The 26,762-nt window shown below is 41.3% G+C and overlaps 1 long non-coding RNA gene across 1 annotated transcript in view; it reads right to left on the bottom strand.

Moving 5' to 3' along the window:
* LOC123811038 overlaps positions 1 to 25,097 on the bottom strand; it is a 164,754-nt gene extending 139,657 nt beyond the window's left edge. Inside the window, exon 1 of the long non-coding RNA XR_006784337.1 lies at positions 24,920 to 25,097. This is a non-coding gene — a long non-coding RNA (uncharacterized LOC123811038). The remainder of the gene's footprint in view (positions 1 to 24,919) is intronic.
* Between the last annotated feature and the right edge of the window lie 1,665 nt (positions 25,098 to 26,762).

Raw genomic sequence — 26,762 nt, 5'->3', positions numbered from 1 at the left:
TGAAAAGCAGGGACCTACAGCCAAGATGCTCTACCCGGCAAAGCTATCATTTAGAATCAAAGGGCAGATAAAGTGCTTCCCAGACAAGAAAAATCTGAAGAAGTTCATCATCACCAAACCATTGATATATGAAATGTTAAAGGGACTTATTCAAGAAATAGGAGATCAAAGTTATGAACAATGAAATAGCAATAAGTTCATATCTATTAATAATTTTTAAAAGTCTTTGTTTAAAAATCCTCACCTGTAGGTATGTTTATTAATTTTTAGAGAGAGAGGAAGGGGAGATAGAGAAAGAAACATCGATCAGTAGCCTCCCATACATGCTCCCACCGGGGATTAAAACCACAACCTAAGTATGCATCCTGACCAAGGATCGAACCTACAACCAGGGGTGTATGAGAGGGTGCTCCATCTATGGGAGCCACCTGGCTGGGGCTCCTTTTGGTTATTTGTATGTATCTGCCCGAGGTGCTTATTGGAACCTTATCCATCTTGACTTTCCAGATAACCAGGTTCTTGGCAAAGGAACACTTTTCAGTCACCCTGACAAAGACAACAGGGACCTGGGGAGACAAGGAAAATACCTCTGCTTTTCCTATGGTGAACTTGGAAGTTTTGTTTCCTTTAGGGAATATGAATCTTCTTGATCATTTTACACAGGCCAAAGTCTCCCTAAGTAAGGTAAAAGTTTCAACATTTGGTGGCTGACAAATGTGATTATCACTGGCAATAACATTTTTTAACTATACAAATGATAAAATTATCACTATCTGAAAATGGTAGTAAATTGTTTTGAGTGATCACTGGCTTTGTTTCTGACCAGTTTAGAAGAGAGCTCATGGTCTTTCAGGGTGGGAGAAACCAGGAAGCCGAGGCTGCTTCCCTTTCCAACCCTTCTTTCCCTCCCCATCCTCCAGCTAAGTGGGGTGGTGGAGCAGGGGCCAGGGGCTGTGCTAGGACGATCACGTTATCCCACTACAAAGTGAGGGTCTTTTCCAAGTGACTGGGTTCCAAGTGACTTCTTTCTCCCCTAAGACATTTGCCCTGGAGTCTGGCTAACACATGCCCCTTTCCACATAATGATTGGCAGGCAGCCTTTAAATGTTTCCTGGCCAAAACTTGGGATTTATTTAGATTTATCTATTTGTCTACTCAGGGCAGATTTGGCTACAGGATTCCAGCACACCTGTTAGAAACTGGCACTGCCGTGGCCAACTCTGAATACCTTATTATGAGTGTAACACAGGGCGAAGCAAAAATAGGGTTATAGTTGTTGGTACGGAAACAGACATGCAGGTTGTGATCATCACAATAGCATCATTAACTCTGCGTCTCATGTACTCAACACCTGCCAAACTATTTTTGCCCCACCCTGTGCATTCTTTTCCATGAAGTCATTTATTACATATCTTCAATTTATTATTCTGCACTGTAAAAATAAATAAAAATGTACTTGAATTTATCCTGAAAGCCAAAATGTTTTCTGCTCCCTGAATATAGTTCTTTACTGTAGCATAGCACCAGAAACTGGCAGTTTGTCTACTTTCCTTTCCTCCACTTCAACGAGTTACATGTCATAGATGATACAGGATGGGGGCTTTCCCCCTGCACCCCCCCCCCATTGCCTAGAAATAAATGTGACTAGAAATAAAACCTGCTTGAGCTTTAGAGCCTTAGAGTAACAGACTTCTCTGGGCCTCACAAGAGAAGATTTTTTCTGATATAATGATGCTGCATTTGATGAAAGAACTAATGGGTAACTGAGATTCATTACATATTCATGAAACCTGATTTATGTTAAAAGCAAGTCTTAATGGAAAAATCTTGGAACTCAAACTTTAAACATTACAGCTGGAATATAATCATTCCTTATCAGTTTTTAATCTCAGAAATTTCATTTGCACCTCTAAACTTGATATTCCCTCACTGGTGCCCACCCTTTCTTAGAAAATGAAATTTTCCAGGTTGCTTAAAACTCTATACTCGAATCCATCAACATCCGTATCTTACTGATGTGACAGAAGACTGGAAAAATTGCTACGAATGTGATCCTCTCTGAAGGTAAGAGGCTGACATTTTGTGGGGAAATGGATCATATGTTCCCTTAGTTTGAGTCAATATTTAAATATGGAAGATTTCCAGTTAGTTGCATGGAAGTTAACATGTCCAGACCGAAGGGGAAGAGACATCTATAAACTAGAAACCAGTGAGAAAACGAAATGAAAACTGAGACATGACAATGAGGAAAGTGGCAGTTTCATCAAGGGACAGCAGGGTGGACAGGAGTGTCCAGTGCCATCTCCAGGATGGCCCACAGCAGGCAGCGGGGCCCCCCTGTCCTGTAGGTAGTGCCCCTGGGGCTGCCTGACTGAAGGGTGCAAATGGCAGTGGGGCGTGTTACTGCCACTAGCAAGCTAGTTCCGCACCAGAGCTTCCAGAAGGGAGGGGCAGAAAGAGGCAATCGCAGTATCCGGGAGCTGCTGCGTTCCAATTGTTTACCCTCCAGATCTAGCCTCCACAGTGGAAGGGAGCAGGATTCCTTTTGGAAACATATCATCAGGGGTCAGTTTCCCACAGGACCCAAGTCATATGTGGCTTTTGCTAAACAACCTACAATCATAATAACAGGGAGAAAAGGAGGGCAGTCAAAAGCACAGTGCCTCATAAACTGCACTCAGTCCGTAGAGCAATAATCCACATCAACTGTGTATGTCTTATGAATCAGATTTGGATTTTTTCAATTTAGCATCTGTTTACCATGTATTTCCACTCCCCTTTTATTTCCATAGCGTAGCTGGTGGGAATGACAGGGAAGGCAACTGGATTGATGGGGAGTCATCAAGACACAGGGTTCTCTGCCTCTCTGCCACTTGTTGATCCAATTACCATGTGTTACTACCATTCTATCATTGGATTAACATGACATTTTAGGAGTAGAACAGACTCAGAGAGGTCAGGAAACTTGTGTGAGGTCCAATCACAGAGAATGTGTTAGGCAGCTTAAATGGCAGAGACACCAGTTTCCCTGAGGTCTCCTGCCCAGGAGATGGGGGCGGGTTGGGGGAAGGCTCTTGGCCTCGCTGCTGGGAGACAGGCAGTGGCCCTCCCGGGTGCATGCAAGTCATCACCGTAAATGACCTGTCTGGTATCAGTTTACAGACAATCCTTCCAGGCTTTTTCTAGACCAAAAGGCATTAAGAATTATCTCTATTTTTGCCACCTTCTCACATTCTAGAAAATTTTATCTAATCATCAGGGCCTTCTCTATAGTGATGGAGCACAGGAGAGTATATGAGCACTTTCATGGAACTATTCTTAGTTCTCTGTAGATTGGTTCATATTTGCATTCTAATTTTTGCCATTCATGTGCTAAAGTTTGGGTACTTAACTTTTGGAATGTGTGATCTTTAGGACATATCCTTTTCCTGCTGCTTTTTGGTTACAGATTCTAGAGAGGAGGTAGTAGGTCTATTACACCTGGAGAGAAAAGAACAGGTAAAGGATTCTGGAAAGAAGCAAGGACAAACATACTCTTTTCAGAAACAGAAGATCTTTTTAACTTGTCAGTGTGTTCAGGTTATGTGCATTCCATCTAATATCACAATTGCTGACCCTGAAAAAGAATTTGGGGGCTAGTATTTTACAAATAAAGAAGGCAAGGTTCCCCCCCCCCCACAATTTACAAATAATACAGTGTTCCAGGACTGTTTTGCAGAATCTTAATGAACATGGGAGAGAGGAGTGAATTGATTGATGTATTTACAGATGGAAGGGCTAAAAGTTTTTTTTTAATTTAACTGAAAAAATTAAACCATCTTAGTCTCAAATGACTGTCTTAGTTTGGATATTCATGATGTGATGGATTTTTATATATTCAAATAAGATGTTATGAAGATTTTAAAATAAGTTAAAGTGCTTTTTATAAATTCATCCTAATGTAAATTAGTTTTTCAAAATAATTTATTTTTATAATTTTATATGTACTTTAAAATAACCCAAATAATTTAAAACTATTTTAATTTAAAAAATGCATGCCATTGGGCCTACTCAGTAAAATTTAAATGGTAAAAACTTGCATCTAAGATTGACTAAGATTGATTATTCACTTCTTAATGTGGGTCTTTGACAATGGGTTTTGTAAAATGTAGTTTATTTCCTATGATCAGAGCAAGGATCCCTACAGGTAATTCAATTTTGCATCAAAAATGTTTATTATTCTTTAAAGAAGGTAGAGAAAAGGAGAAAAAAATAGATTAATATGAATATCTAGTCCACTTTGTTAAAAGAGAAATATTCTCAAACTGAATCTATCTCTTCTTCCCAAGTTAGACTTTAACAGAATTAATATTCATAAGTGAAAAATTTTAAGTAATTTAGAAACAAAGACGGCATGAACTGATGGTAATGTTTTAACGAAAACCCTCAACCCAAAACTTTTAAGTTGTCCAATATGCACAAGCTGAAGTAAGAACAGACAAACCTCTGTAAGTTGTGTTATCTGCAAAAGGGTCTGTTTACGAGGAGACAGAGTTAATGTGATTCTTCCTAATGAGCCAACATGAGGAGTAGGACATAGGAGCTTCCTGCCAGTCCCTTTATCTGTGCTCTCCAGTTTATATGGGCTTGTACCCAAAAGAACCCCATTGGAGTTTCCTTTGAGTACCATTTGGATGTAGCCACTGGTTCCGAGGCAGGATAGCTAGATCGAGGTACCTGACCCCCTGTGTGGAAACAGGCTTGCAGGAGGAAACAAACTGGTGAGGAAAACCACAGAGAAAAACAAGGTACAGTTCTATTCAGCGGACCAGGAACCCTGACCTAAAGTTGACCTACAGCCAGTCACACTGTCATTATAATATCATTTGCATTGCAGATAGACTAGTACCCATCTTGTGCCAATGTCTTGACAGTTCTAGAAAGGACCAAATAAGGACAAAAACTCCCCCTCCCATTGGAAAGGCAGTGCCCACCTGCTCCGCCCTCTCTCCACCCAGATCCACCCTTAATGAGTTCTTCCCCACTCACTCAAAATAGAGGCCTAGCCCCCAGACCCTCCCCAGCAACTCACATTTCCAGTCTGCCCACACTCCCTTGTCTGAGTGTGCCCTTTCATTGTAGTAAAACCTCTGTGCTTTACTGAATCCTTGTGTCTCACACTCAAGTTCTTTCTTGCACAGTGACAAGAACCTGGACACTGCCCCTGGGTCGAGGCCTCTCTCTGCCTCCCTGTGAGCCTCCAACATCATTTCCCTTTGGTTTCTCCAGGGAGAGCGCCAGGCTAAGCTAGGAGAGGAGTTTCCTCCTTTTCATTAAGCCACATAAAGCCCCTACATCCTGTTTCTTCCCAGTCTTGGCACTTTCCTCACCAATATAGGCTTAGACCAAAGAATTGAGCAAGATGACTATCGATCAAATCTTTCTCATTCAGGAGCAGTTTTGTGCCTGCAGGAGGCATTTCACAATGTCTGGAGGAAAAAAAGTGAGGAGCAGGAAGACTAGTGCTACTATGCTGCTCTAGTCCCTACAAGGCACAGGACAGCCTTCGCAGCAAAGATGATCAGGCCTGAAATGTCATCATGGAGGAGGTTAACAAACTTTGAAGTGAACCAAATGGAGGGGAAAAAAAGGCAACAGTATACTACGTTGCCTCAAATGCCTCAGGAACAAAAAAATTAAGGGAAATTCCCATAGTCCAGAGATACAGAGTGGGCTCTCCACCCTGCAGCTTCCAGGGACTCCTTAGAAGGCTGTTGGGCACTCAGGCTGCTGTGAAAACATGTTTTAATGGCCTCATATTTCTTATGGAAATACCCCAACTGAGGGTACAATTTAAAAAGCCCATTAGCATCTCTATTGTAAATGTCTTCAGTATCACATTGAACAGAGGATTCGTGGTGTGGGCCTGTTTTCAAAAGCATTTGCTGCTTTGTTTTAAGAGAAACCACTGCCACTGCAACACAACAATGACTAATTTCCCTACCACGCATGACAAGTTTCCTCTACTCTGAGGCTGAATCCTCCTCTAAAGCACACAAAGCACGGAACGTAACTTAGAACTATAAAATCCCTCTGTGGTCTCTGAAGTTCAGCTTTTGAAGTTACCTTGTTTTGCATTTTTTTAGGTTGCCCTTCACACCAGATCAGACTCATTTGCCCACTTATTATTTTTAAGCTAATGGCACCCTTGCTTCCCTCATGCAAATAGGTAAAAATAAAATATCATACCTCTATGGGCCTACGTCCAAGTAATTTCTTAGGTTTAATTTTCAAATTATAACCATAATATAGGAACATGATTATTAGCAAAAATACAAACACAGAAATATACAACATAAAAGTCAAAAGCCACGCCCACATCTCATGCTCTGCCTTATGTGTATAGTACAGCTGGCAGTTTGATGGGTTTATAATCTAATTGTTATGAAAATAATTTTTGGGTAGTAAATACATGCAAATTGTTCAAAATTCAAAAGTCACCAAAGAGTTTACAGGAACATTTAAGTCTCTTCTCTTCCCTATTTCCAGCAATTCATTTCCCCTCCTTCGAGGCAAACCCTACAACAGCATGTATGTTTGTGATATGTATTTTTCCCATAATATTTCATGCACTTATAGACAAGTGTTTATAATATTGTTACCATTTATTGTTTACTGTGTGTCCAAACTGATAAAAACTTTTCACACATGATCTCATTTAATTCTCATATGAACCTGCAGAAGGTTAGACAGAATTTAAATTGAATATTTAAGAGATACTACATTATGAAACATAAAATTGAATAGGTCAAAAATGGTTGAACATCAGCAAGTCATATGCTTGGACCTCATTTTAGCAAATTAGGAGATTTCCAATTTCTGGAGCACAGAAATGTAGGTATCCTGACAACCTTCCCACGACAAATGGCCTCAGCTGCATAGTTGAGTTTGCAAGAAAGTAAAATACCCAGAAGGGGAATGCAAATTGGGAAATGAAATTAGCCAGAAACCCTGAGGGTCAGAGGTCTAACATCCCAGCAAGCCCAGGAGACGAAGCCTTGGACGGCCCTGGGGCTCACAGAGGAAACGCGGGGCTCACAGAGGAATCGCAGGGCTCATAGGAGACCAAACTGCAACTTATAATAACCTTATAGTGACTCTTATAAACATTTGAATAACCACACCTGCAGTAAGGGGGACATTTAGAAAAAAAAACTGCCCTTCAGCACAGATAGGCAATAAAGAAATTTGTTTTTCTTGGTCTTTCCTGAAAATTCATTACCCTAGGAACATTGCCCCCCTAGAGCTGTAGATTCTAATCTATGCCACCGCACAGAATGGGAAATCCCAGTTAAGAGTGGAGTGCACAGGGGCTTGGGCTGGCAGTGGGTCTGATTCGTCTGTCGAAAGCAAACAAAACTGCTTCGGGAGAAAGCTCTCCAATTCAGACGAGACAAGATTCCCATAGATAAGTCCACGCATCGTGAAATGAATAAAAACATAGCAACAGAACACTGTGAATAAGAAGATTTAAAACAACAGGTGGAACTCATAGATTTGAAAAGTGATAGCTGAAATTAAAGTCTCAAAGGGAAGGTCACACAGACACAAGGGAACAGAAAATCGATAAAATCAAAGATGGAGCCGAGGAAAGATAAAGGCAGGGGAAATATGAAAAGAGTTTAAGAGACACAGAAAGAGAAAGGGAAGGTTCAATCTGTGCCTAAATCAACTTTACATGAAAAGTATAATCAATATTTAAAGAAATAATGGCTGAGGATCTCCAAATTGATGAAAGATAAGAATCTCCACACTCAGAAAATATGAGTCCCAAACAGGATAGAAATCTACCATAGATCATAACAAAACTGCTGAAGATCAAAGACAAAGGTCTTAAAAAGAGCCAGAAAAGTGAAAGAGAGGCTTTGTAATTTGGGGGAGATGACCAACCCAGTAAGCAGCAGAGGTGAGTTTCACTCACATCTCTGAGATGCCAGAGCCCACGCGCCCAGCAGCAGCCCTGCCGGGCGCCCACACTGGTCTTGTCATCTGCTGAGTAATCCTCAGCCTACATGAAATGCCCTTATCAACACTTACTCCCTTCTGACCCAACAGCTTTTAGTGTTTACTCTCTGCTTTTTAAACTTTAAACATGTCATTCATTCATGCAACAAATATTTGTTGAGCAACTACAATATGCAAGGCATTGTTCTAGGATAACAAAAAATCAAAACTATATACAAAATAAGAGGTTGAAAAACACCGGTCTTTTTTTTAAAAATATATTCACCTGAGGACATTTTTTTCATTGTCTTTTAGAGAGAGAGGGAAGGAAAGAGAGAGAGAGAAATATCAGCTGGTCGCCTTCTTGCAGGTTGCCTTCAGGACAGCATGCCTGTTTTCCCTCCCAGGGGCAGTCACTACTCTGAATGGGGGGGAGGGGTAATCTCTCCATTCTGTTTCATCATATTTTAATCACATGCATGTGTTTCTGAATAACATGTTGTTTACATTTGCCTATTGTTGAGCTTCATAGGAATGGAACTACACTTTCATGTTCTGTAATTGTTCCGCATTATTTTTCCCTGAAATTCACCCATGCTGGCGCACAGAGCTGGAGTTCACTGGGATGGCAGCACAGTAGTTCATGGGAGCTGCCCACAGAAACTCCTGCTGGATTTCTGTGGCCCATTGGTTATGGCACCTTTGTGACATTCAGACTTTCTTTTTTTCTAAAGCTATAAAGTATTATCCTAATATAAAGATGTTTTAGTTGCATCTTGGAAGTTTTTATATGTAGTTTTCATTCACATTTGGCTTGAAGTATTTTAAATTTCTGTGAGGTTTCTTTTACCCATTAATTAAAGCATTGTTTAAATTTCAAGCGCATATTTTTAAAATTCCCCTTTTGGTAATTATTACCTAATTTAATTTTCTTGAGGTCAGAGATTAGAATATATCTGATACAGATTTTTGAAATGAGGTGCGAGTTGCTGTATGTTCAGTTGATAATGTATTTAAAAAATAATCCATATGTGCTTGAAAATTCTAATAGTGAGCTCAGCATTCCACATATGCACAGTGGATCAAGCTTTTCAATTCTGTTGTTCAAATCTTCCTTACTCTTAGTAATTGTTTTCCTTACCTCTTAAATCAATTACTGAAATTCATGTGATATAATCTCTCACTGTGCTAGTACATTTATCCTTGCAATTTTCCCCAATTTTAGTATTTTATAGCTATGTTTTAGGTATATACAACTTCAGAATTATCACTTTCTGGTAAATTAAAAAATAGTATATACACGTGACCCTCTTTCCCTTAGATATTGCTTTTGTCTTAAAGTCTATTCTGTTTGATATCACTTTAGCACCAGCTTTCCTTTGGGTAATATTTGCCTGGTGTATATTTTCCTATCTTGTTATTCACTACCTTTCAGTGCTTTTATTTTTAATGTATACTGATAGACAGTATATAGCTAATTAAAAAACAATCTAAAACTCTTTGTTCTTAGCTGGAGCTCTAGTCTGTTTACACTGACTGTGATGATGACTGATGCTGCACTCATCTGCAATCTCTTATTTTGTAGCATTTGTCCCACTTCTCTGTGTGTGTTGCTCTTTTTTTCTAGTGTTCTTTCAAATTAGAGGTGTTTTTCTTCACCAAATTTTTTCTTCTTCTAGTTTGGAAATTTTACTCTACTTTTATTATTTTGGGGACTTACTCTAGAAATTTAAATGTGCATGTAATAACAATTACATTTATAAGTTAATCTATGTGGTTACCACTTTTCTGAGCATTTCAAAGAATCTAGAACATTCTAAGTATCCCATTCTCAACATATATGTTATTACTTTCCTTCTGTCTGCAGAACATTCTTCAAGTGTTCTTTCACCAAGAGTCTCTTGGTTTTAAATGTTCCCAAAGGTGTTCATCTAAAATATTTTATTTTACCCTTCCCCCCCAGTAGCTATTCTAGGGTGTAGATTTCCATGTAGACACCTATTTACTTTCCATATTTGGAGTATATTATTTCACTATCATCTAACTTGAATTTTGCTTTTTTTTCTTTCTCCTTTAATTCACAATATGTTCTGCATCTCATTATTTGAATATTTTCAGTATTTTGAAGTCAGACTAAGTAGTTTGTTGATTCTTGTTCATGGTAGTTTTATTTCTCATGTGTATTTATTTATTTTGAGTTCATGGTTCTAGAAACTTTATCTGTGAGACTTTGAGGCCTCGGCTTAAAGTGTATTTCTTCAAAGAAAATTTGTTTACTTCTGTCCAGCACCTGAGACTTGTTTGCAAAGTTATTCAGTCCTTGCAGGTTGTGTGGATTCAGGTCTCAAATCTTCAAAGGCTAGGAATTCTTGGGAGAAATTGTTCTTTTTTCCATTTCACTGAGCATTAATGCATATATCTTAGCTGTCTCCTTATTTCCGGCTGTGTGTGTGTGCACGCTCATCCCTCTAAATTCACTAAGAGAGGGTTTGTTTATGAGATCTTGGGTTCTGAGGGGGTGTGTGGGGTCGGGGAGGTCTCTGGTCTTGATTCCTCCACTCTGCTTAGAAACAAGCTGTTTCTTACCCCTTGCACTGGCATGTGTGGCTACAGTTTTTCATAGTTTCAAGCCTCTAGAACAATCACTGATCTTTCCTACATGTTAATAGAAAGATTTAAACAATATTTTATTCAGCTTTTGGAGGGGTGGTACCAGAAGGAATTCCTCTGAATATCTATACCAAAACCTTATCTCATTTATTACTCACAGTAAATCTCTAAGGTTAACAGGTAGCATAACACAAGGAAACACGTGGAGGGATTGAATGGCTAACCCAAGGCCATTCGGCGCATCACTGGGTTCCGAGTCTCTCCCAGGTGTTCTGCTGGTGTGTTCCACTCTGATGTCTGACACCTGTTTGCCTGGAACCAGAGCTTAGAGGGGAACCAGCAGTGAATGACCAGTGAAGAGCTGGGGCGCTCAGTGACGGGTGAGGCTGTTCCTGGGTACACCGATGCTGCTTTGCCGATGGTCCAGATGGAGCAGAAAAGTTATTTTCCTATCCAGCTTGACATGGAATTGGTAATCCTGAAAAGCTCGCTTTCACTGTTTTTTAAATCAACACATGTACACACGTGCACGTGCATGCACAAAGTACCAGCATTAGTACATGATTTCTGTGTGAACTTGGGACACAAAACATTTAAAATGTTAAAATATCTGGCCAGTGTGCTGTTTATGTTCATGAATATAAATGTTTAGTAAGAAGTTAACATTTTAGGCTTGAATATATTCAGATTATGGCATGAAAGGAAGATCAAGTCTTTAAAGAAAATTGAGAGAGAGAGAGTGAGAGACAGTAACTAGCAATCAGTCAAAAACTGCTTAGTTGTTATGTGTCCAAATAAAGGACAGTAAGATAATTTGCCATTTGTTTTAATCTCATTGAACCTTTTTTTTTGCAATTTAATCTATTAAATGAACTCGTTAAACTTAATTCATTGGATGGATATATTTAAAGGATGTTTCATTAGCTGAATTCTTTTTGCCTCCATTAATAATGTAATACCAGTGGTCGCTGAAGGCTGATGGAGGAAAACCTTCAAAGCCAATCTCCTGATACTTAAAAAGATTTGGTGGCAAGTGTCAACAGAAGTGACATGTGCAATGACAATAGGGGGAACTGCCCAGTGGCAGCACTGTGGAAGCCAAAGCTACATAATTGAAGAAACTTCTTCTGCCGTATGCCTTACATTTTTTAACTTGTCAGGAAAAGTTATTTACATATATGCATTTAAAAAATATAGTAGCTTTGTATACACCTACAATTTTCCAAATGAAATAAATCTGACCAGTACACTTACAGAGTGGATATGACTAGGGTTATGTCTGAGAAAAAAAATGAAAGTCTGAATGTCTGTTTATTTCTCTCCAAAACAGACAAACTCTCAACAAGAAATTTAATCTGCCTTCTTCACAACCTCCTAGGGAGTTACCTTACCATATCAGGGTCTGGCACAAATAATGTTATTTTATTATAAAATCTCTTATTATAAAACCATAAGTGTTTAATTCTGTAACATAACATCACACTCAAACACACCATGTGACATGTTAGGTGAAATGTTCAAATTAAAACTATAAATTATTACACCCATATCATTACCCTACCAACCATGCTCAAGCACGCATTACTTCTGCTGGACCCTGTCACTTCTCTAACCTAGGATAAAACGTCACCATTTCTTCACGGGTCACACTCCATGGAACAGACTGCAGCCTGGGTACCAGGTAAGGTACATAAGCCCTGACCTTCCTAAAACTCTAAACCAGGGATTTTCAACCTTTTTCATCTCATGGCACACATAAACTAATTACAAACATTCTGCAGCACACCTCAAAATACTGTATTTTTGGCCAAGCTGACAAAAAACTTGGTGTAATGTGATTCATTCACAGTGGACAGTTACTGTTGTGTTGTCATTATTTTATTTGACAATTGAAGGGAAAAGAGGTCAGTGCCCCTGACTAAATAGTCAGGTACTGTATGTTTTAAAAGTTCTTGCTGCACACTGGTTGAAAATTGCTGCTCTAAACAAACAATGCTTTTTGGTGAAGGTTATATAAGAACAATGGAAGGCAACAGTATTTGTTACCTTACAGATAGAGTGATTGCTTCAGTGCAATTAGCAGATTCTAAAAATTCAAAATGGGATATGTACCTGGATGGACAGACAGACAGACACACACACACCATCACAGCCTTGCTTGGAGTTTCATCACAGATATTAAAATCCACAAACACATTTTGCATGTGGTTAATAGGAAATAGAAGAAACAACTCCTCCATCCTTTGGACACACAGCTCACCCGGGACCCATGTAGCTGGTTAATTATACAGGAATTTACTTTGTACTTGATAAGTAGGATGTATGAGGTCAAGGAAGGAAATCTTACTTCACACTTAGAGGAAAATACAGCTTCAAAGACATATATGGAATAACCAGAAGGGGTTATGACACAGTGGTCTGTGGGTTTTGTGTGAACTCACTATCTCTAGACAAAAAGTAAACCTTCCTACTGTGGTCACAGTATAAGGAGCTAGTGAACGTTCTTACTCCATTAAAAGCCCTGTTTCCTAAATCAAACACATATTTCTAAAATGCACACATTTCCAGACACTTTAACTGCCTCACGATGGCTTAGTAACAACATGTACTAACTGATGGAAATTCCAGTTGTTTTAAACTCTGAGTTTTTCTGGGTTATTTTGCCAGGAGGTTATCACATGCAAAAAATTAAATCTATGTATTTAAACAGTGATTTTAACTACACATGTATAGATAGCTTTACTGACTGTTCAGTTTTAAAAAATAAAAATGCTTTTATTGTTCCACATATTTAAACCTTGGATCTCACGCTTTTCATGCACTATGAACCCCTAGATGCACTTGAAAAACACGTGAAAATGATCTGTGCTCTTGAATTTTATGTGCTCCAAGTACTTACACTCAGATGCTTTTCAAACTCTGCCCCCATTAGGGGCCTTTAGAAGAAACCCTTCAACTGGGGTTGTATACTCGTTTAAAAAGATGTCACTAGGGATGTCACAAAAGATGTCACAAGTTATTCCCCCGAGGCATGCTGTCTGCACGCCTGTCCTGAGCATTAAACACATTGCTACCTACTTGCGGCACACAAGCAGAGGCTGGAGGGCAACCCACTTTGAACAAAGAAGCTACATGGGACATTAGTTCAGAAAACCCCTTTATGGCTGGGAAAGGGGCCTAAACATACTTCTTGACAGTCACTAAACATTTATGAGCTTTTTTTCCCTCTTGTGAAAAACAAATGGGTTAAGCAATTGTGGCCGTTGTCCATTTGGAAAGTCACGTGCAGAAATGTTTGGCGCCGTTCCCAGAAGAGCATGCAGGCACGATGCGGCAGAGGGGCACGAGGTGCTGGCAGAACTCCTCGGAGAGTCGCCCGGGGCTGAGAATCACGTTGTCTGTCTGCACAGTGGGATTCCTTCCCAGTGAACCTGGCTAAATGAGATGTTATGGTGAGGTCTGTTCCCATGACCTCACGTCTGCACCCCGGGGAAGAATGACACCGCCTCTTCTTCCCTCCTATCCCCAACTTCCAAGTCCAGAGCTGTTCAGAAATCTGAAAGAAAGCCTTACAGAAACAGCTAAAACCAAATGTGGATGCCTAAAAGCTGTTCAATATTGTTTCCAACAGAATAAAGGGGCAGCAGAAAAACCCTTTGGTCTTTTTCACTCAGTTTCTAGAACTTTGTTCCTCACTATTTTCAAAGGACTCTATTCCTCCCCAAGAAAAAAGTCAACCAGGGTTCTGTCAAGTACCGTACAGGTGTATCTCCTTTCCCCAGTGAATGCTCAACTCCTTGTGTATCTAATTCACTTTTGTATCTCCCCAGTGCCCACAGAATGTCTTGTTCCATCAGTACTGGAGGGTGGGTGAGCAAGAGGGCCGACGGGTAAAATGCTATTTCCACTTCATTCATCCACACAGTGAAAACCTCTATTTGTGGTATCATCTTAAATCCAAAGAGCAAGGCAGAGGGCCTGTCTACCCTGAGAGAGTGATTGTAAGACCCACTCTCAAAGAGAGTCATGGAGAAATACAGAGAAGTATTTATTAATTCCCAGGTGACTGGCTGAAGTCCTTCATTGGTTTTCAAGCAACCAAATGCTTCTGCAATTCCATAACTCAAATGAGTGTCAGAACTCTGCCAGCAGGTTTCAAAGAATGCAGATTTATTTAACTTTTTAGTTCTCAGAGAAAGCAAGACTAAATATCAAGCAGGAGCCTTTTGCTGCAAATTCTGTTGCAAAGCAGGAACTTGACAACAAAGAAAAATAGTTCTCTAACTTGCCTCACCTTATTGGGAGAATAGAGGAATTTAGTCATACAAGTACCTTGAAGTAATCAATAGATGCAGAAAGTGCATCCCATCAAAGGGAAAGGGCCCAGCTGCTATTTCCTTGCTGACAATCATGCTGCTTTGAAGGGCAGGAGTGACCACCCTTCCTGCTCAGCCTGGACAGACAGTCTTGCCCATAGATTTCACCTAATTGTGTCTTTCCATTTCATTTCATTGAGAACCAGGGCTTATTAGAACTAACATTCCTTCACCCATGCAGTATCTAAAAGACTGCAAAGAACGGGAAAAGAGCTCAATAGAGATGGCAAACAAGAAAATGCATGGAGAAACAGCAGTCTTTGCCATCATTAAGACAGATGGGTAATTGTGACACAGACTATGGAACACAACCTTAAGTGGCACGCTTGTCGGAGAAAAAATGCATTGAGTGAATGGTGGGAGAGGGTACCAACATTCTGTCTTATCTTAACTTGCTCTGAAACTGTGGCCCAGTCCTTGAACTTGTGTTTTATTTCTAAAGCGTAGATAATTGAGTTTGCCCAATAGATATTTCAGAACAAACCTTTACTTTGCTGGCATCCCTTAGTAGTCTGCTTCTGGGTCTTGGCTGAGCCTCAGGATAAAGTTCACAATAAAGTGTCAGAATCTCCCACACTCCTGGAATTCCACACAGTTGCTCACCCCTTTGCCCATTTCCTCTGAAGAAGGGGGTGGGGCCGCATCCTAGGAACAGCTGCTGTTCTAGACCTCCAGCCACTGGACAGGGTGTGCTTCCCCTCAGAGTCCCCTGTTTCTTGTCGGGGACATCCAGTGTGTTTGTTTGTCCGTTTTGCCTCAACCACCCATTACCTCCAGATGGGTTGTCCCGTTTCTCGCTTTGGCTCATGCTGATAGGGTGCCAGTCCTGATTTCACCTTTCCCACAAAGCATCCTCTGCCCCAGGAATGCTCTCAAAACCAACCACATTTCCAGATCGTATTTGTCACCCTCAAAGCATTTCCCACTGCCTCACTTCCCAGAGACCTACATGTGCATCTTTGCTTTAATGCCACTGAAGATGGGTCTTTGTTTTCTTAAAACTCTCATGTTCTTATGACTCAGGAAACCTCTTAAACATTAAACAATGTAATCATTGTTGGATAAATACTCACGGATCCCACTTTCCAAAATACATTTTATGTAAATTACAGCATAGGAGATGTAGTCAATATTGTAATAATTATGTGTGGTATCATATGGGTACTAGACTTAACAGGATAATCACTTCATAAGGTATACAAATGTCTAATCGCTATGTTGTACACCTGAAACTAATATGTCATCTGTAATTGTAAAATAAATTAATTTAAAAAATTTAATGGGACAAAGATAGTTTATTCAATAGATGGTGTTGGGAAAATTGGACAGATATGTGCAAGACATAACTACCTTCTTAGATTGTACACAATATTAAACTCAAAAAGGATTAAAAACTTAAATGTTAGACTTGAAACCACAAAAATCCTACAAGAAACCACAGGCAGTAAAATCAGACATTTCTAGCAGCGATATTTTTTCTGATGTAGCCCATCAGGTGAAGGAAACAAAAGAAAAAATAAGCCAACAGGACTACAAAACTAAAATGTTTTTGCATGGCAAAGAGACCTATCAACAGAATGAAAAGACAACGCCCCAAATGGGGAACGTATTCACCAATGATCCATCTGATAAGGGGAGAATATCCAAATTTTATTTAAAAACTTGTAAAACTCAACACCAAAAATAAAACCCAATTAAAAAAAACAGGCGAAAGACCTGAGTACACACACACTTCTCCAAAGAGGACATACGGATGGCCAATAGACATATGAAAAGATATTCAACATCACTAATCATCAGGAAATTGGAAATTAAAACCACAGTGAGATATCACCTCACATCTGTCAGAATGGCCATCATTAATAAGTCAACAAGCAACAAGTGCTGGTGAGGATGTGGAGAAAGGGGAACCCTAGTGCACTGCTGGTGGGAATGCAGATTGGTACAGGCCCTGTGGAAAATAGTATAGAGATTCCTCAAAAAATTAAAAATGAAACTGCCTTTGTACCTAGCAATCCCACTTTCTGGGAATATATCCTAAGAATTCCAAAACATGAATTCAAAAGAATATATGCACTCATGTTTATAACAGCTTTATTTACAATAGCCAACACCTAGAAACAGCCCAATTGCCCATCCATAGATGAGTGGGTAAAAAAGCTGAGGTATATTTACACAATGAACTCTTACCTTTTGCATCAGCATGGATGGACCTGGGGATTATTATGTTAAGTGAAATAAGCCAGCCAGAGAAAGACAAATACCATATGATCTCACTCATACATGGAATCTAATAAACAAAATAAACCAATGGGCAAAATAGGAACAGAGGCATGGATACATGGAACAGACCGACAGCTGTCAGAAAGGAGTGGGGAAGGAGGGACTGGACGAAAGGAGAAGGGACCAGCCAAAGAACACACACACTCATAACCAACAGACACAGACAACAGTGTGGTGGTGGCCTGAGCGAAAGGGAGGTGGTAGGTAGGTGGAGGTAGGCAAAGGGGGAAAGTTGGGGACTTCTGTAATATTGTAAATAATAAAAATAAAGTTTCAAAACGGAGATCTTATCTTTTGTGACAGCATGGCTGGACCTGGGGAGTATTATGCTAAGTTAAGTAAGCCAATCAGAGATAGGCAAATACCTATCTCTGCCCAAAGGATTTGCCCAAAGTCACACAATTAGGAAATATGGAAACCAAGATTTGAACTGAAGTGTTTCTGACTGCAAAGCCTGTAGACCTCATGGCCTCCTTAAAATTAGAAGGAAAAAAAAAGTTAAATATAAGGTCTGTCCAGAAAGTATCCAGCCATATACTGAGAAAATAGAGACATTTGTTGAAGAATATACAAGAAACATTGTACACAGGACAATGACATCTCAGTTCCCTTCAAAGTAGGCACCTTGGGGCCTCACTCAGTTCTCCCAATTGCCACCAGCTGCCCCACTGTATTTTTCCTGAATCACATCCACGGTCTGAAATCTCTTCCCTTTCAAAGGTGATTTTATTTTTTGGAAAAGCCAGAAGTCACAGGGTGCCAAATCTGGGCTGTATGTGGGGCTGAGTCCCCTGGGTGATTTGATGTTTTGCCACAAAACCCTGCATGAGATGGATACATGAGTAGGCAAGGTCTGTCTGAGAAAAGTCCAGCCATTGTTAATATAATGAGAATGGTTAGCGAGACATTGATATAACCTGGCAGCCAAGGAGAGTGGACTGGAATGCACATGCATGAACAATGATGACTTCACTGCACTAGTCAGTGGGGGCAGTAGATGCTTTTGAGTGAGCATGTGCACTGTATGGCCATCACATTCACAATGACTGAGCAAGTAGAGCAATGAATCTGCATCAAATTTTGCATTAATCTTGAACATTCTGTCATGGAAACTATTCGGATGATTCAGAAGGCCACAGCTATAGATAACTGGTGACTGGTAGCTTCATCACCACCATCCCACAACTCATGCATCACATCTTGTGCAGGTTTTTTTGGTGAAACATCAAATTACCCAGGAGACTGGGTCCCCCTACAACCCAGATTAGGAGCTGCACGCACTCGCGCGCACACACACACACACACACACACAGAGAGAGTGTGTTCATATGTGGAGAGGAAGTTATAGATCATAGTTCTTCACAAATAACCTTTATAGTTGTCTCTTTAGATTCTTGGGGTAAACATCCCCAGGGTGTATAAAGGAACAATAAGTGAGACATTGCTGCACCTGTTCAGGAGCACACATGGGGCCAGCTCAGACCAGGCGCACCAGGTGACTAGCCCAGGGTGAGGGACAAGCAGGGTCTGGGCCTATTTGGGTAGGAGAGGTGAGCAGCCCTAACATACAGAGCATGCACAGCACAAGCATGAGCCCTGGCAAAGGAGGACACCCCTCTCCTTTACTAAGTCATTTAAACTGCAGTTACACTCAGCATGTAACTAGAGATGAAGTGCTGCCCCTCCATGTGACTCTAACCTCTTCACAATGTTAAAATGTTCACCTTGTGAGCAATTATTTAAATATGCAACACTTTGCAAGCACGACTGACTCAGCACTATAATCAGAATCACAGGAACATGCAACTTTGGAATGGAATGAACCGTAGAAACCACGTAATTCAATATCTTGGTTTTTACAGATGAGGAAATGGAGGTCTATAGAGGTGCTGTTATTTCTAAGGCCTTTGGGCAAGGGACCCAATTCCCCTGATTTCTGGTCTTGTGTAATTTCAGACAGCAGGGCTGGGAGAGTGGAAACCTTGCTGCTGGATCGTTAATTGGTGCAATCACCTTCCACTTGAATGCAAACACTAGTTGCCAAATAGATGTCTGAGTCACACTTACACAGCTATGATTCTATTCCCAGGATTTATATAAAATACCCCAGGATGGAATCACACAACCGTGGAACCATGTAATATTTAGTTTTTACAAAGCCTATATTGAGGGAAGCAATCATGCTTAGTTCATACAAAATCTTAGCTACTTGGAATATGTAACAGAATATAAAGTTTATATACCTTTGCATTTCACAAAAACCTGTCTTTATATTTTAATAAGTTGTTCCTTCCTAAAAACTTTTTAAAATAAATATTTTCAAAGTAATTTAGACTTCATGTAAACCACACCACAGGCATTGGATGTTTTTCCACAAGGTCCTCTGTTTGCCACTTTTACAAAAAGATTAATTATCCTGTAACAGTTTCTTTGGCAAGTCTAGATTTTTATATACAGAGTCTTAGGGCAAACTCAAAGAATTGTGGTCCCTCTGGAAGACACCCAAATGCAATAATGATGATTCATACTAGAGCAAAATTTTGCTAAAGAACACAGTTTTGAAATAGAAATCACAATGTTTTATCAGCAGTGCATACAGTTAAGCCATGAAGTTGGTCCTGTATCTCAATTTTAAAGATGATGCTAATTCAAGAGTTCTAGATTTCTGCTCCAAATCTATGTTCACATCTCCTGGTTTATGATGACCCAAACCTCTCTCTAAAGTCTACACTAGAGCAGGGTTTCTCAACCTTGGACCTACTGACATTTTGCACTGGGTAATTGTTTTAAGGGGCTGCCCTGGGCATTTTAGGATGTTTGGCAGCTCCCCTGGCCTACACCTACTAGAAGCTAATAGCACTCTCCCATTGCCTCCACTGGGACAACAGAAAATGCCTCACCTTACTGACCAATGGTCCCCGGGAGAAAATTCCATTTTCTTGTGATCTCTAAACCAGTAGCAATGACATCACCTGTACCATTAAAAATGTAGATGTTTGAGCCCACCTGGACCTAATGAATCAGTGTCCCTGGGTTGGTACCAAGGACACTGTGATGTAAGCCAGCTCTCCAGCAGATTTTGACATGCACTCAAGTTTGAGATCCACAGAGGCCAGGGCCCGGTGAAGTAGAATAGGGCTGGGTGTCTTTATTTTTATCAAGTTCTTGAGAGATGCTGATACAGACCAGGTTTGAAAATCCCCAGGGAAGAGGTTTCTGAATGTGCGTATCAGACTCACCTAGGGGTGGGGTGGGGTGCAGACCTTTTTAAAGTCCCGAAGTTCAAGTCACATCTCAGACCGATGAAATCACAACCTTGGGGGTGGGACATAGGCATCAATGCATTTGAAGTTTAAGTATTAGCTGCAGGTCAGAATTCACCTGTGGAGCTTTTGAAAATACTTGCAACTGGTCCCACTTTCCATCAAATCAGAACTCTCCAGGTGGGATACAAGCACCAGGTTTTCCCTCCAAATGCACTGTCCGGGAGGATTCTAGTACTACCGAGAACTGAGGATAACTGCTCTCTGGCCATGCTAATACTGAGAAGCAGAAAGGTGTAATTAGGGATGCAGGGCCTGGATTCCAATCACCTGGGTTTGAATCCTTGGGCAAGGTGGGTCAACTACACTAAGTTCCCATGTCTTCATCTGTCAAATAGGGAAAGTAATAATGGCACTGACCTAGGGGGTTGTGATGATTAAATCAAGTGACCCATTTAAAGTCTCTGCATGACATCCTAGAATAACATAAGCACTTAGTAATATTTCTAACAATTTTTTTAAAAGAAAACACTTATGAAAAGATTGAACATTAAGAAATAGGTATCTTTGCCCTGGCCTGGTGGCTCAGTTGATTAAAGCATTGTCCTGCATGCCAAAAGGTTGCAGGTTCAATCCCCAGTCGGGGTGTGTGCAGGAGGCAACCAATTGATACTTCTCTCTCACATTAGTGTTTCTCTCTCCCTCTAACTTTTCTTCCCTCTCTAAAATCAACACACATGTCTTTGGGTGAGGATTAAAAAAAGAAATAGATATCTTCAAAGATAAATATTTATCTATAGGCAAATGTGAGATTTCTATTCCAAACAAGACAAACCTGCTGCATCCAGAGTTGGGTCTCCAGCAAATGGACCTTGACTACAGATTCCAAAAGCTGTCAGTTTCAAATAAGCTATTTTAACAGTGCTGGTCACCCAGGTATCCAAACGCAGAAGGCAGGAGATGAAAACATCCTTGCAGCGCAGCTGCCTTTCAGGGGTTTGCTGGGCGGAGCCTAAGGAGAATGTGTGTGACCACTGCTCCCTCCCCAGGAGACCTCCACGGCTATGTGACAGACATTGGGGAGCTCCTCCTCCTCGCTACCATTCGCCCTCTTGGATGGCACTCTCTCTCCCTCCCTCTGTCCTGCCCCTCTGCCATTCCTGCGCCTTGCCTCTTCAGAAACTCATTTTCATGACCTTTTGGATGCAGAGGTTAAGGTTGACATGTGGGCAGAGGGCACGATGTTCACAGAAGTGGCTCTCCGGCTCTCCGCGTGAACGCAGCCCGCTGGAGTCAGTGTGCTCTCAGGCACCTCTGGAAGCCTTGATTTTCTTCCCTGCCATCACAAGGTGTTCTGTGTGTCCTAACAACTAACTGAAAATCAGAATTGATGCATAGAGTATCTTTAAAAATAAATATGTTGATGTATGTATGCAGGCCTTAAAAATCAAGGTAATTCAAGCAAAATCAAGGCAAGTTCTGATAAGAAATTAAGATTTTGTGTCCCCTTGTAATTGTATTTTGCCTTATTATTCTTTGTTCTTGTTTTATCCTCACATGAGGGTATTTTCTTTTGCTTTTTTAGAGAGAGAGAGGGGGGAAGGGAGAGAGAAACACTGATGCAGCGGGAACTGCCTCCATAGGCACACACCCACTGGACCTGGGATTGTGTGCTTCTGGACCTGGGGTTACACGCACCAGCGCCCCAACTGGGGGTGAACCTACAGCCTAGGTATGTGCCATGAAAACTGGAGGTATGTGTCCATGAGGACTGGAAATGAGAACCCATAATATTTTGGTTACAGGACGACGCTCCCACCACTGAGCCACACTGGCCAGGGTGTGCCTTGTTATTCTTCCCAGCAGATTCTGTATCTTTCAGAGAACTCTGAGTCCATGTATCAGCAAGGCATGAGAGGGCCTGACGGAACTGTTTTTGAATGCTGGTCTACAACTTGCTGTGTATGTGGCCTTGGGAGAGTTTGTCTCTCTGAGCCCCAGTTCTCTTACCATTTTCCTAACTGAGTTATTGTGGATGTCAGACGAGACCAAGAGCAGGGAACTCAGATACCACTGTCCCCTCATCCTCGAGCTCCAGCTGGCAAGAGATCTCCCAAGTTTGAGCCATCAACAATAGCAGGTACAGACAAGCAGCCAACACAATGTTCTAGAGATGGTTTCTGACATTAAATTCAAGCACTGAGGAGGAGGGAATTTTTTTAATCCTCACTGGAGGACATGTATTTTGATTTTAGAGAGAGGGGAAGAGAGAAAGAGAGAGGGAGAGAAAAATCAGTGTGAAAGAGAATTGCTTCTCCTCTGTGCTCAGACAGAGGATCAGACCCACAACCCAGGCATGTGCCCTGACTGCAAATCAAACCAGAAGCGGGGTTTATGGGACGATGCTTTGGCCAACTGAGCCACACTGGCCAGGGCAGAGGAGAAGGGAATCTTATATTCTATGAAATCATCAAAGGAAATAAAAATAATGATCCACATATTCTATTGTGGAAAGATTTTGTGTCATTTTTATCTTATATTTACAAAGAAATTAAGTCTAATTTGCTACCACCTTTTGACTCAGAGAAACCTACATCCCTCTCTAGAAGGTGACAGAATTCCAGTCCCCCAAATAAGAACAAATGACCGAGGACACATTCGAACTCCAGAGTGCTCTGCTCTGGCTGGCCATAGAGTACCAAGTACTGGTACACGGTGCCACAGTATTTTGCTAAGTGCATTTTCTGTTTACTGAATGTTTATGCAAGAAAAGTCCAGCTCTTAGTGTTTATCTTTAGGTCCTATTTGGTAGACTTGATGCTTGGCACACACCCTTATGTGTTTACAATTGCAGATGAGACTTTAGGTAGTTCAAAACTTGAGCCTGCACTAAGGTTAAGTGGCCAACTGGAATTAGGAATCCTGGTCTTATGGCTTAACGTTGTTCTCAATGAGTGTGGTCTCCAGACCAGGAGTACCAGTAGCACCTGGGAATTTGCTTAGAAATACATGTTCCTAGGCCCCGCTCCAGACCCACAGGAGCGGATCCCAACAATCTGTGTTTTAATAAGCACTCTAGATTATTCTGATTTTCATTCAAGTTTGATAACCACTGTTCTAATGTGATGCTTCCTAAACCTGGTTTTTCATCAGCAAGAATCACCTGGAGAGCTTGTAAAAACACAACGAAGCAAGAGGATCTCATGCCGCTCCCCTCCCCTGGCCTCTGACACAGCTGTTTGGTATCAAGGATTTCATATTTTAAAAAAGTGATACCTCTAGGTGATTACCAAGGTTTGGACACTGCTTTAATAAATGATCAGATTTCAGTGGCTCACACGGAGAGGAGGAGATAAGGAAAGGAGGGAGGAAAGGCAAGAAGAGGAGGGAAGAATAGGAAGGGGAAAAGGGAGAGAGGATAACATAGCTTTTCTGTTTTGAAGTCAAAATTACAACACATCATTGATACTTCCATATTTAATACTATTTTCAGACCTAAGTTTAAAAACTTTACATTAACACTAAGCTTTTAAACAAGGCTTGGAGTAAAAAACTTGTTCTCCTTTCTCCAAATTTTTGACTATTACTAAGTTAACTATAAGATTTGACTAGCATATCCTTTTCTAACACACTTGAAATATTTACTTTGGAGTCAGGCCTTTTCAAGACTTACCCTAATTAAGTTCTGAAATCTTAGCTTGGAATTAAAAAAAAAAATTACCCTGCTAACCATTTGGCCTTAATATTCTGGTCACTGCAACACATCTCCACCTTAAACACGAGGAAGCTACACCAGGGAGCACACTGGAGACAAAGCCCTCCTGGCTGTTCCTCAGCGGGCATCACCTGCCATTTCCTCGGGCTCTCCCACACCTAATCATCTCGTGTGTCTGAATAAAAAAAATTCTATCATATGCAATGTCTGCAAATGACACCCCAAAAGCTTCTGTGCCAAATTTTCAAATAGCGTAAGGAGAAACATGATCCTCCACACATGAGAAGCACTGACTCCGGCCCTGGCCCCCAACTGTGACATAAAGGCCCCTTTCTGTCTCTCTAGACCAGGGGAGTGGTGAGCTGACCCACCATCTATTTTTGCACAATCTGAACTAATAAAAGTGTTTACATTTTTTAATGGTTTAAAACAAGCAAACGAAAAATCATAGTTTGTGACAGGTGAAAGTGGTATGACATTTAAATTTCAGTGCTCCAAATAAAACATTACCAGAACACAGCCATACTGATTCATTTATTGCCACAGCAGCTTTTATTCTACAAAACAAGAAGGCAGTACTGAGTATTACCACACTATTGAGTATTCATGCTGCAAAGACTATGGAAGTGCTACGACCCAGGAAGCTGAAGATGTTTCCTAGTGGCCCTGCAGAGAAAAAATATGCTGACCTTTGTTCTGGATGCTGGGCTCCTTGAGGGAACAGACCACCTGCTATTGGTCCTTGGCAGCTGTCTCCCACTGCCGCGGCCAGCGAGGCAGTGGGTTCGAGACGCGCAGTGACGGACTGAAAAGAGAGAGCGACCAGTTGCTCTGGTGGCAAAAGGCAAGTTTATTGAAAACTCTTGTCATTATATAGTGAAATGTTCTAAAAAATAGAATGCTTGCTACACGAAGAGAGTCTTTGTTCAAGAAAGTTTACACACCCCCTTCAGGTCACGTACAGAACATCCTGGTTTAGATTAACTCCAAGGACACGACGCATCGCCCCAAGGCGCCGGCACCTCCCTGTCCTTCTCTTGGGAACAATCCGATAACCAACAAGGCCGGGGTGATGTCAGGTCACCTCCCCCGAGGCCAAGGAACAGGCCCAAGCATCATTCTCACAATGCAGGACCCTAACTCTTGACCCCTTCCTGGGGGGCTTGGTTCCCCCACATCTCCCCCTTTCTTGTTTAGGACAATTAAGGCAGATATTCCTGCAATGAGCATTCCCTACGAACCGTTTTGTGCGGGCCAACATTAAGTCATTAACCTTTTTGGATAATAGCAAAACCAGGGTCCTCATACCAAGGGGTGGAAAGGTTAACAGGTACAAAGGCAAAAGAAGGTTGTTTCAATACAGCAAATGAACTAACATTCATAGATAGATTAAGGCAGTTAGTTAGATAGCACTGATCACAGGTTAGGTTATATACAGTATTATGAGAGACCTGCAAGTCTCCAGCAATGAACGCGAAAGGGTCGGGTACACAAGCTATCACAGAAACATTCTTCTGATTTCCAGACCAAGAGATGGCGTCCTGGGCTCCTATGTGCATCCACTGGACCGCTCTCTTTGCTACGGTAATATACTGAAGAGAGGCCACAGCTTTCCACAACATAGTCTGATAGGTTCTATTGTTTTTGGTCCAAATTCCGTAGAGAAGATTTTGAGGCCGCAACGAGCCGTTGCGAAAGTCACTCCAGTCACAAACCCCTTGGTCGCAAACTGTTTGATTGAGATGGCAAATCCTCCAGGCCGGTCCCCATTGGCTGGGCGATGGGGTCCGACTTCTGCAAGTTGGAATGTCGGCAGGGGGAGTTCCTACGCCAATCGTGGCGGAGGTATTGTTGCGTTTCAAATACAGCATATCAACACCCCAGTGAGTCCCATTACTAAAGTCACTGTCCCAGTCCTCATACCTCTGAATAAGAGTACAGTTTGCCAGAGAGGTGGAGAAGCAAAGCGGCTGCGTCGTAGATATGCCTGAATAATTGACCATCGCACTCACTGGTATCACGTGTCCGACGGAAGGGGTGCCCAGTACCTGGGTGTTGTTGACATAAACTGGAATGAACTCGTTGTCTTCCCCAAGTGACTGGGTGCATGACGAACACAGCGTTCAGGCAGCCAACGAGGAGTCTCAGCGTCTGTAGGAAAAACACACACATACCCTCTTCCCCCATACTAATACTGGGTCTGGGCCATGGCGTGACCCGTCAATGGGATCTCTCCAATAAACTTGTGGGTATTGACTCATACGTGGGCTCCAATGACGGTCAGCTGCAGAGCGCCCCTCGGTATCTAGAGTGAGGAAATTTAAAACGAAAAGAGAATGGGCTAACAGTAATTTCGGGGACCGAGGATCATACCATCTCCCCCCTTTTAATTTAGTAAGCTGGTGTTTCAAAGTAAGATGGGCGCGTTCAACAAGTCCTTGGCCCTGTGGATTATAAGGGATACCGGTTTTGTGAATAATTCGAAAAGAGAGACAAAAATTGTGAAAAGTACGGCTGGTATAGGCGGGAGCA

The sequence above is a fragment of the Phyllostomus hastatus genome, unplaced genomic scaffold (genome assembly GCF_019186645.2).
Source record: "Phyllostomus hastatus isolate PE091 unplaced genomic scaffold, TTU_PhHast_1.1 phas_scaffold_78, whole genome shotgun sequence".
NCBI classification, from domain to species: domain Eukaryota; kingdom Metazoa; phylum Chordata; class Mammalia; order Chiroptera; family Phyllostomidae; genus Phyllostomus; species Phyllostomus hastatus.
The sequence above is the reverse complement of the archived record's forward strand: the minus strand, read 5'-3'. Positions and strand labels throughout refer to the sequence as shown.